General features: G+C 35.3%; 1 protein-coding gene across 4 annotated transcripts in view; it reads right to left on the bottom strand.

Annotated features, from left to right (window-relative positions):
• The window catches only part of LOC149201027 (uncharacterized), a 292,878-nt gene that overhangs the window by 9,468 nt on the left and 270,513 nt on the right, over window positions 1-12,897 (bottom strand). The window lies entirely within an intron of this gene.

Below are 12,897 nucleotides of genomic sequence, written 5' to 3' on the forward strand. Positions count from 1 at the left end.
GCTACATCCTTCTATAGGTGACTGCTATAGACTTCTATTTCAGTTATCTTTCATGCTTCTTTCTAATGATGTCACGAGCTTTTGCTTTCAATTGTATGCTTCTAACATGCCAATTCCTACCATGATGCATCGTATCATGCTTCTAATGATTCTTACCATGATAACTATAATTTACAACAGAAAACTTGAAATAGAAACTTGAAAAGAACTAAGTGAGGAAAACTATCTCAATCATAGTAGAGATCTTTTACTTCCTCCTTGGATTTCTTCTTTTCAGCGTCTTCCACTTCTTCAATGATATGGGCTTTTTCCCTTCCTCTTTTATTGTTGTCACTTTTGAGCTTTGGAAAATCTCTCTTGTAGTTCCCATATTCATGACAGCCATAGCATTGAACCTTCGACATGTTCTTCTTTTTTTGAGGACCAAGCTTCCCAAACTTCCCTTTTCTTCTAGCCATGGCAGCAAATGTTTGAGCTTGCTTGCTTGATCCTACATCGATTTTTGTCTTCAGCCTGGTTTCCTTGATTTTGCAAAATGGCCATAGTTCATTGAATGGATTAACTTCCTTCTTCCCATGGATGCTTGATGTGAATTTACCTCATTCCTCTGGTAGTGCATTGGGCACTATGGTAAGTCATTTCCTTGTCGGACATTATTTCTCCCAACTCTTGGAGTTGGTTTCCTTATTTCTAACACCCTCATAAAGTATGAAGCTATTCCTTCTTCTTTTAATATCTTTATCTTGTAGATTTATTTCCTTAATGAGATCACTTCTCCTATGGCGCTTACGGAATGTTGCACTCAAATTGTCAAAGTTCCAAAGAAGCGGAAGTACCATTTTTTTCAACAAGGATCGGATCACATATCAGCAGTCCCTGTGTCAGTCATCCCATTTTGCAATTTATATATTGTAAATGATCTTAGTAAAACCATGACTCTGTGTAACAACCTAGGCAAGCCTATAATTTGATAACATATTCCATCTTAGGAGTCTTTTAACGTCACTGATTACCTGTGTTTTTCGACAAGGCTAATCAAAAGAGTTTTTTCCCTCTAGCTTAAACCCCCAAAGCTAGGGTGAAATTTATTATCAAATTATTAGATGGATCCTAATGTTTTAATCAAGTCTCATGTAAAAGTGGTTTGACAATAATTTAAGCTAATTGGCTAAATTATTTTATTACAAATCACTTGGTTTACTAGATCATATTGAGTCGCAGATGAGTTATGTGTCTTGAGGGTCTAAGACGATTGTGTATTCCCTCTGTCAGTCTTGTAAAAGAGAAATCATATATATTAAAGGGTTGAAAAAATAATTAATCCCCTCATATGTAAATTAGTTAATTTTTCTGGCAAAATAAAATTAAATCCTAAGTCAGAAAATTAATCAATTAGAGTCAAAATTAAATCGTCTAAGAAAATAAATTCTCCAAATGGAAAAATTTGTGGGTCTTGAAAGAATCAATTTTTAAAGGTCCTCCACCAAAGGAATATTGTCTTTTTCGAGAAAATTTGGACCTTTCGACCTTAGAGGTTAAATCAAAGTCAAATATTTTGGGAAATTAGCTCTACACAATTAATTTTGAGATAATTAAAATGGAATTAAATGATAAATTCGAAAATCCCTCAAAAATAAAAAATCAAAGGTCAAGATTAAAAAATCTGGAAATATTTATCAACGGCCAAGATTTTTTTGACAAGGATAAAAGAAACTAGTCGTTATTTTTCCATTTGCAGGATTTATCTATAAATTAAAGAGTCATTTGAGTCTAGTCATCTTGATCTCTGACTAGAATCGTTGTTGAAGCATTATGTAAACTATTGTCCTGTTGGGAATTATTTTTTCTATCATAATAAAAGACTTTGGAGTGCAATTCAAGGTGTTTTTGCTTATTTATTTGTGATATGTGCTGACTACGGGCATCTCTATATTGTGTTGAATATTGGTAAGATAAGTTTTTTCATTAGATGGAGATGAAATCATACTATTGACAGTTTTTGGCTAATCTAAGGTGGTTTGATTCCCTATGTGATCTAACAGATTCTTTTTTGAGATAAATACAATGTTCACAAGTACTTCAGTCCTTGGCCTCCAAGTGCACAAACTTGAGCAAGAATCACTATAGCTTGGATCTCTAGTTTTTTATGTGGTGGATTTAATCTCCCATTGGGCTATAGTGAATCATTAATTTTTCTAAAGCATTTTAGTCATTCTTTGAAGTAAACAATATTGAAAAAACTATTTTCTCGAAATCCATTTAAAATCCCATGTATATTTTGTAAATTAAATTGTAATTTGTAATTGTAATTTATTTTTTCTAACTTGGGTTGGGGTTTTAGATCTATTTTGTATATTTGGAGTTTACGTATGTGTTTTTATTTTCATTTTTTGCAGGTTGAATCAAGGGATCAAATGAGAGAAGAGATAGATCTAGGTCTTTGAGGGTAAGATCTAGTCTCTCGACAATTTTGTAGGGCTATTTACTGAAGATTTGACAACAAAATTCAGATCAAGAAATTTTCGAGACGGGTTTTCAATTTTTGGCCTCCTCTATCATTTCAATGCCCGATCTATCATTTCAACCCTTTTATCCCCACAAATTGGTTGTCCTTAGCCTTGTTCTCCAATTGTTGGCCTCTTTTGTCTCAAAATTGACCTAAAACCCTACGCTGAAGTTTTAAGGATAAAAACTTGGTAGTTTTACAGAATTAAGGTCTCAAAATTCATATCTAACAAGCGGCAAGGTAATCCCAAATTTCAATGATTTTCAACAGTGAGATCTTCAAGGCCTTGGCCCTAGGGTTTGACCTTCAAACCAATGTGGAAAAAGTCGAAGTCGGGATTAAATCGGCACGGATCCAAAAGTTGAAAAAGTCGTTAAAGTCAGGAGTTTTTTGAAAAAGTCGGCAAAAAGTCAGCAAAATTAAAAAAATACAAAAATATTCATTTTCTAAAAAATCCGGACTTTTTCAATAAAATCCTGATTTTTCAAAAAAAGAAATTGTTAAAGAAACTACCTCATTCACAATTTTTTGGAAAAAGTCCTGATTTAATCCCGACTTTTTCAACTGGGAAAAAATCGGCAAAAAGTCAGCGGATTTAATCGACGAGCCAAAAAAATTGCATTTTGGGGATTTAATCCCGATTTTTTCCAGACTTTTTCCACACTACTTCAAACCCACATTTTGCTTCAGTTTCATTACAGCAATTAAATCACAAATAATTAGGCCCTAAAATCAAATCCTATATGGTCAAAATTGTTTAGAATTGCAAAATCTTTCTTTCACAATTTTTTGCCACTTGGCCATCTCTAATTTGACCTAGATCTGACATTTTAGCTCGCTGGAAATTTCTGCATAATTGTAAAAATCACATCTGAACATTTCTTAATCACATCCTAATTAAAGTCTAAAATATCTGAATTTTCATTTTTTTGGGCAGACTTACTATTTTTAGACATTGTGGGAATTATGTGTAGTATTTTTAGTCTGTTGATCTGTCATTAATATATTGTTGCCATAAACTTATTAGTTCTGAAAATTGCAGAATCAAACTCTCCTAAAGCCCACAAATCGGAAATTTTCAAGTTTTAGTGTATTTTGTCATTTCGTGAAATATTGGTTATCTATTTCTAGCAATTTTATCTTGTTGATCTGCCATTGTTTCACTATTGAAATAAGTATATTAGATCTAAAATTTTCTTAGTCCAACCCTAAAAAAATCCTATAAATTCATTTTTCCCCAAGTTTGGCAATTTTTACTATTTTTAAGCATTTTTGGGCATTAGCGCTGACATCATTATTTGTTGATCTATGGGTTAACTTACTGTTGCCACTCATCTGTGTCTACCAGATAAGTTGATTTCTCAACTTACTTTCCTTCACCTGATTCCATATGGACTACCCCCCATAGCATGTTGTTGGGAGACAGCTAGAATGGAGTCGGCGAGGATCAGAGTGGCAACCCCCGTCCTGAGCATTGTCGCGGTGCCTGTACAATCCGGGTGACATTATTTTTTGGCGTTGTCATTGGGAACCAATTTATTGGACCTTGGTGTTGATGACATTCTCATAATCTTCGTAATCCTCTGATCCATTTTCATCTTCTTGACACCACATTCACTAATCTCCTTATCACCTTGTTCACTCCTCTATTTGGACTTTAGCCCCTGAACATTTGGGTCAGTTTCTTGTTTGAGTGGCGACTCCACTTCTTTCATTTTTTGCAAGAATTTCTACTAGAAACTCGCTTATTGTGGATCTCTTGATTTTCTTAAACAGGGATCTCTCTCTGACATCCATTAGCAAGTCATCATGGATGACTTGTCCATCCCTTTTCGTTGTGCTAATACTCAAGGTTATCCTCGTGATCCTCTAGAAGAGGAAGACAAGGTTAAAGAATTAATAGAGATTGTTAAAAAAATACAAGTTAAGGAGGATAAACAATTTGCTGATATGCAGAATCTCATAGAAGATGCAAGAGAATCAATTACACCATGTTAGTGATCAAGAGAATGTGTAATATTGTAATCATTGTCGTGATGAATCCACTTGTGCCATCGCAAGAAGAATTTTCAATAGTATAGAGGCAGGGACCAGTAACCAAATTAATCATTTTGACAATGAAAAGGAAAATGATAAGCGTCTTGTTAAGGAATTAACTCAAATGATTAAAGACATGCATTTTCGTCAAGCAAAACTAATAGTAAATCATGCCAGAGAAATGAGTTTCGTGGGAAACAGGTTACAGGGAATGGAAGTTGCTCAATATAATCAAAGGATCAACTTTCAGAACATGGTGGATACCATAGAAAAGGAACATGTTGAGGAGCTAAGCTCCATAAAAGAAAGTCATAAGAAAGAAATCAGCTCTATTCATGACAGGGAGGTCAGTCTTCAAGACAAATTATTAACCATAGAAGAGCAACATGGTAAGAAGCCAAAAACCCTGGAAATTAATCATTCTAATCAAATGGCTTCCATACAAAGTTATTTGATCAGCATGGAAGCAAATCATAAAGAACAAATGAATTTTATTCAAGTAAATCATGATAAATTGATAAAGGACATGGAAATAAGTTTTTAGAGCGAGTTGTCAGCTATAGAAGAAAAGTGTGCTCAAGAGATGGAAGCTATGATGTCCAATGCAAGATCATTTGATTACCATAAAAGTAGATAATGACAAAGTAATTAAGGATATGGAAGTCGATAATATATGCCTTCAGGATAAGTTTTTTACCATGAAGGAAAGCCATGCCAAAGAAATCAATGCTCTAAAGGTTGAACACTCTAACCAAATGAATGTCGTTAGAATTGAAAAGACCATTCTTAAGAATGAGCTGCAAATGATGGAAAAGATACAGATTCCGAGACTTCAGCTCGAGCCGAAGGATTCAGAGGGGCATCACAAAGGGTTTTTCACAACTCACAGTCTCCCAGTGGGCCAGAGCAGTTCTCATCTCATTGCCAGGAGGTTACTTGCCCTACTCAATACAGGTCAACTGGAAGTACCAAAATTGAAAAAGAAGCTAAGAATGATCAGGCTTATGTGTCACCTTTGACCGAGTACATACAAAATAAGATTGGGCATACTTCTTCATCCAGGGATTCTCAGAATCGGGACAAGATATCTACAGTGGTCTCATTATTGACATCACAGCCCACCATGAAGAAAAGTATAAGGCAGAAGAAAAGAAAAAGGAAGAAGTTTGATGCATTTGATGGTCGAGAGCAGCGTGATATTCAAATGAGTCACAGTGCTAGCATTTTCAGAATTCAGCATGGCACATTTAAGAAGTAACCCACAGACATGTCGAAAAGTCGGTAGATGCTTAGTATGCACTATGTTGAGGGCATCTGATGCCATGAGCATCGTTTTGTATAGTATCTTTAACCTATTCCCTTTTGTTTCATGTCAATTAGGTAGTTTTACTTTCAGCAATTCTATTATGTTTTTTTTATATTTCAGTTTGTTAAGATAGATATTCTATTCTAGCAGTATTTTTTATATATGCATGATGATTTCGATGTTGAATGGATATCTATTTGATGGACTTTTGTTTCCTTGGATGCAGGATTCTTGGGTTCTCACATTACTTCTTGGAAGCAATGTGTCCCCATATGGAGCCAAATGTTGCACTCAAATTGTCAAAGTTCCAAGGAAGCGGAAGTACCAATTTTTTCAACAAGGATCGGATCACATATCAACAGTCCTTGTGTCATAGTCATCTCATTCTACAAGTTATATATTGTAAATGATCTCAGTAAAACCATGAGTCTGTGTAACAACCTAGGTAAGCCTATAATTTGATGAATAATTCCATCCTAGGAGGTTTTTTAACATCACTGATTACCTGTGTTTTTCGACACAGCTAATCAGAAGAGTTTTTTCCCTCCAGCGTAAACCCCCAAAGCTAGAGTGAAATTTATTGTCAAATTATTAAGGGAGTCCTAGTGTTTTAGTCAAGTTTGATATAAAAGTGGTTTAGAAATAATTTAAGCTCATTGGTTAAATTATTTTATTACAAATCGCTTGGTTTACTAGATCATATTGAATCGCAAATGAGTTATGTGTCTTGAAGGTCTAAGACGAATATGTATTCCCTTTTTGAGCCTCGTAAAAGAAAAATCATATGTATTAGAGGGTTGGAAAAATAATTAATCCATCACGTGTAAATTAGTTAATTTTTCTGGCAAAATAAAATGAAATCCTAAGCCAAAAAATTAATTAAATAGAGGCAAAATTGAATCATCTAGGAAAATAAATTCTCCAAATAGAAAAATTCGTGGGTCTTGAAAGAATCAATTTTTAAAGGTTTTCCACCAAAGGAATATTGTCTTTTTCAAGAAAATTTGGACCCTTAGACCTCACTGGTTAAGTCAAAGTCAACTTTTTGAGGAAATTAAGGCTAAATAATTAATTTTGAGTTAATTAAAATGGAATTAAATGATAAATTAGAAAATTCCTCAAAAATAAGAAATCAAAGGCTAAGATTAAAAGATCTTGAATTATTTATCAACGACCAAAATTATTTTGACAAGGATCAAAGAAACTAGCAGTTATTTTTCCATTTAGAGGATTTATCTATAAATTAGAGTCATTTGAGTCTCTAGTCATCTTGATCTCTGACTAGAATTGTTGTTGAAGCATTATGTAAACTATTGTCCCGCTGGGAACTATTTTTTCCATCATAATAAAAGACTTTGGAGTGTAATTCAAGGTGTTCTTGCTTATTGATTTGTGGTATGTGTTGATTACGAGCATCACTATGTTGTGTTAAATATTGGTAAGATCTGTTTTTCTCATTAGATGGAGATAGATTCACACTATTCATAGTTTTAGGCTAATCTTAGATGGTTTGATTCCCCATGTGATCTAATAGATTATTTTTTGAGATAAATACATAGTACTTGCAGGTACTTCAGTCATGGCCTCCAACTTCACAAACTTGGGCAAGAATCATTGTTGCTTGGATCTCTAGTTTTTTATATGGTGGATTTAATCTTCGCTTGGGCTATAGTGAATCATTAATTTTTCTAAAGCATTTTAGTCATTCTTTCAAGTAAAAAATATTGAAAAAAATATTTTCTCAAAATCCATTTAAAAACCCATATATAATTTGTAAATTAAATTGTAAATTGTAATTGCAATTTATTTTTTCTAACTTGGATTGGGATTTTAGATCCATTTTGTATATATTTGGGTTTTGGGTGTTTTTATTTCATTTTTTGCAGGTTGAATCAAGGGATCAAGTTAGGGAAGAGATAGATCTAAGCCCTTGAGGGTAAGATCTAGTCTCTAGACAATTTTGTAGGGCTATTTACTGAAAATTTGATGGCAAAATACAGATCTGAAAATTTTTGAGACACAGATTTTCAATTTTTGGCCTCCTCTTGCCATTTCAGCGCCTAATCTATCATTTCAACCCTTTTATCCCCATAAATTGACTTTCCTTAGCCTTGTACTCCAATTCTTGGCCTCTTTTGCCCCAAAATTGACCCAAAACCCTAAACTAAAATTTTAAAACTAAATACTTGCTAGTTTTGCAAGATTAAGGTCTCAAGATTCATATTTAGCAAACGGCAAGGTAATCACAAAATTTCAACGATTTTCAACAGTGGAACCTTCAAGGCCTTGGGCTTAGGGTTTGACCTCCAAACCCTCATTTTGCTTCAGTTTCATTACAACAATTAAATCACAAATAATTAGGCCCTAGAATCAAATTCTATATGGTCAAAACTGTTTAGAATTGCAAAATCTTCATTTTCACAATTTTTTGCCACTTGGGCATCTCTAATTTGACATAGATCTGACATTCTAGATTGCTGGAAATTTCCACATAACTGTAAAAATAATATTTGAACATTTCTGAATCACATCCTAGATTCCTAATTAAAGTCTAAAAAATCTGAGTTTTCAGTTTTTTGGCCAAACTTGCTATTTTTAGACATTGTGGGAATTATCTATAGTATTTTATGTCTGTTGATCTGTCATTAATATATTGTTGTCATAAACTTATCAGTTCTGAAAATTTCTAAATCAAACTCTCCTAAAATCCTCAAATTGAAAATTTTCAAATTTTGGTGTATTTTGCCATTTCTAGAAATATTGGTTATCTATTTCTGGCAATTTTATCTTGTTGATCTACCATTGTTTCACTGCTGAAATAAGTATATCAGATCTTAAATCTTCTTAGTCCAACCCTAAAACAAATCCTAAAAATTGATTTTTCTTAGGCATTTTTGGGCATTGGAGTTGACATCACTATTTGCTAATCTGTTGGTTAACTTAATGTTGCAAATTATACTTTAGATCTGAAATTTTAATTAAAGATATATTTTGTTTTGAGAAAGCTAACATACATATTTTCTGAGTTGGCATATTTTTGTGATCTTGGGCAAGCATAAGCATTGTTGGTTTAACATTTTCTTACTGTTTTTATAACATTGATCAAGTCTAAATTTTTTGAATATTTATTGTTGAGATACATCTGAAATTGGCTAATCTCATTGATCTCATAGCTTGGCATAACATCTTGTGTTAATTGGTGAATTGGTTACTTGAAGTTTACACGTGTATCTTTTGAAGCTTATCTTGTTTAAGATTGCATCATAACATTGTTAAGTACTCTTAAGATAAATCTCAAATAAGTACTTAAGTAATCTAACCAATCTTAATCCAAGATAGCAGTCACTCATAATCTCTTGCATAAGCATCTCACATAGGTTAGTCAACCATTCGAGCAACGAGTGTCAATCCGATCATTTGGTTTCAATTCAGAAGAAGCAAGAATTTGTGACTCTTACTTAATTCCAACCAAGTGGCTACCCCACTCATCTGTGTCTCCTAGGTAAGTTGATTTCCCAACTTACTTTCCTTCACCTCATTCCATAGGGACTACCCCCTGCGAATATTCCATAAATTGGAATCCCCACTACAACAATTGATGATATTTCTCCTACTTGTTAGATTTACATGAACAAGTTATTTGCAGTATCCTATGGCAAACATCGAAATACATACATTGCAGCCTACACCAATTAAATAATATGCCGAAACAAGAAACTGAACAATAAAGAAAGATACAACACAAATGACAGTTGTTTATGGACAAATGTCCCCGGAAAAACCCAATGCGGGAAAACCAATGCAGCAGATCTGAGGGTTTTTATTATTAAGAAAAAGTATTTCTGAACACAACCTTTGGATGCCTTGCTAGCAATTCAGAACAGAGAATATCACTCGGCAAAAGAAATTAGTGAGATTACCACACTCTACACTGCAAGTCCCGGTTGATCCAGCAACTGAACCAACGAGTTCTTTTGCTACTACTACGTTGCCCTTGCGCAGTGACTGCATGGACCTGCGTGGATCTCTCTGAGGAACTGCATCACCCCTGCGCTAGATCGATTTGCTCTTCTGGACTGCGCAAACCCCTCTAGGGATTCGAACTGCTACCTCCTACAGCTTTTTCGATCTCCCTTCTCTGCTCAGCGTTGGGTTTTCTAGCACTGTTCTTCTTGCTTCACCTGCACTACTCTAATACCATGTGAAAAATCCATAAACTAAAGTCCCTATCGCAGCAACTCATGATATTTCTCCTACTTGTTAGATTTACATGAACAAGTTATTTGCAGTTTCCTACAGCAAACATCGAAATACATACATTGCAGCGTACAGCAATTAAATAATATGTTGAAACAAGAAACTGAACAATAGAGAAAGATACAACACAAATGACACATTTTTTTTTGGACAAATGTCCCTGGAAAAACCCAATGCGGGAAAATTGGTGCCCCAGATCTGAGGGTCTTTATTATTAAGCAGAATTATTTCTGAATACAACCTTTGGATGCCTTGCTAGCAATCCAGTATAGAGAATGTCACTCAGCAGAAGAAATTAGTGAGATTACCTCATTCTACACTGCAAGTCTCGGCTGATCCGGCAGCTGAACCAACAAGTTCCCCGGCTACCACTACACTGCCCTTGCACAATAACTACGTGGGCCTGCGTGGAGCTCTCTAAGGAACTGCATCACCCCTGCGTTGGATCGATTTGCTCTTCTGGAGTTTTGACTTCAACCCTCCCAGCTCAGAACGTCAAACCCCAACAAATTTCGGACTTATGCTTGGAGAACGACGCTGCCTCTACATGAGCCCTTCTGGCTTTGCGTCAACCCCACTAGGTACTACGCTGCCTCCACTATGTGTCTCTCTGCCTCTCTGTTGCATATCATTGGCTCAGGAGAATATTTTCCAACCAAACTCTCCCTACCCCTCACTACAAAAGCTCACTATCAAAATTCTCCTGGCAGTTGCTCTGCTCTGCTTCAGAAATTTGAACTTCTGAACTCTCTGTCTTCCAAATGACCCTCGAGCTTCCTTAAATAATCTTCTCATTGACATTCAACAACCCAGATTAGAAGTTAATCAATGGCTAAGATCATTTTGACTTGATCCTCGTCTTCTTCTAGAAGTTACACCCACAGTTAGATTAAAACTCACTAATTATTTTATTTTCCTAAGTTTAGACTTGGGGTTTTAATATAAATAATTAATTATTTTAATAAAACTATTTCTGGTTGGAATTTCCCAAAACACTTTCTGGGTTCTTTGGAATACATGTGCCCAAGCCTTCCTGCAAAATTTGAGGCTTAAAGCACATCCGATGCTACCAAAAATCAACACCCCACATAGCTTGTTGTTGGAAGACAGCGAGAACTGAATGGGAAGGGATCACAGTGACAGCCCCCATCTTGAACGTTGTCACGGTGCCTGTACAATTTGGGTGACAACATGGAGAACAATTCTACAAGTTTGTTATGTATTTCTTTTGATGTTTCTAGTTTTGATACATAGGGAATGAGGGAATCCTTGATGGATTCTATAAGAAGCCTTTACTTCCCCTTTCATGTACTTTGCAAGAACTTGAGCTTCTTCCTTCAAAGGTTTTGTGATTGAGCACTTAACATGTTCCACAACATCATTTTCTATGAGAATTAAATCAGTCCTCTTCTTCCACGCAAGAAAGTTTAATGACCCAACCAACTTGTTGCTCTCCTTGCAAAAAGATATTTTTATAGATTCAGATGTGGACATAAAGATACTTACTTGTGAAGATACTCCTTAATGACAATATCTTCAATCTGCTACCTTCTTGAGTTTGATGATGATATGGTAATAGAAGATTTCTTCTTGAAAATGTCTTCCTTCAAATATTGATCCTTGTCTTAGAGACCGGGAGATCACCTTGACTTCTTGATGATGTTAACAACTTCTTTCTTGCTTCCTTTGGATGACTAGACTTCAACATGTTTCGATCTTCTATTTGAGTAGAGATGAGGGTCTTTTGAGATGTTCTTCCTTGAGATGATGATTTGAGAGAGGTTCCCAAAAATGGTTATAGTGTAGACTCTTTTCTTGAATGAGCTAGGGTTTTTGAGATCTTCTTGTTGACTTCCTTCAAGATGAAGTTGTAATCCTTGACCTTGTAACGTTTTTGAGATGAGAGGTCCTTCTTGATGATTGAATCCCTTGATGATCTGATCTGAAAATGAGATCTTAAATCAATAATAAGGTATTACAGACTCAAGTGCAGGAATGCCTATATTATTTAGTGCAACGGATCGAAAAGATTGTGAATAATATAGACAATGAACAATTATAAAACATAATAAACACACACATCAACACAACAAATAATCAAGGAGTTCACCACACTTCCTGGCTACGTCTCCTAGTCCAGCGTTCAGTGTCTACCTTTATATTATGTCTTTAAGAGCAGAATATTACAAGTGTGAGCTCAAACCGAGTCTCAACACAACAGTGACAAAACAACACAGATTTACTCGAAATCGTCGAGTCTAAAAGAGTGCACAGACTCTCCCTCTTGCTCTCTATCTTCTTCTTTCTCTTGCTCTCTTCTCTGTCACTGTCCTCTGTTCTGCCATTGGATGGCTTTTAAGCCTATCGGCCCTGTCTGTTCGCCTTCCCTCCTCGAGCTTTCAGGCTCCTGGCCCCTGTCCATTCATCTCCCTTTCGAGCGTTAAACAATCATTGTAAAAACACTTAAGGTATGGTGGCCACCTGTTTTCAAATGGAAAGGACCACTGGCACGGGTGAAATCCCCGGGAATACGTTCCTCTGTTTACACAGAGAAATACACCAAAACAGTGAGAATTTCCACCAAGACGGACTTCAAATGATATTGAATCCGACCTATAATCCTATCAGGTTCGTTGTTGCAACACTATCGCAAGTCACAAGCGCTACGGTCATAATCCCTTTGTATTTGATCCATAGCGGGAATACACAAAAATACATAGGAAAACGCTTATTATCGGACTTCAAATTTTATACAGTCGCATCTATAATTCCTTTTGGGTCCGCCCTGATC

This window comes from Pinus tabuliformis, chromosome 2_1 (assembly GCF_031772625.1).
Source record: "Pinus tabuliformis cultivar Carrire ecotype Pingquan chromosome 2_1, CPIR1, whole genome shotgun sequence".
In the NCBI taxonomy this organism is placed as follows: Eukaryota; Viridiplantae; Streptophyta; class Pinopsida; order Pinales; family Pinaceae; genus Pinus; species Pinus tabuliformis.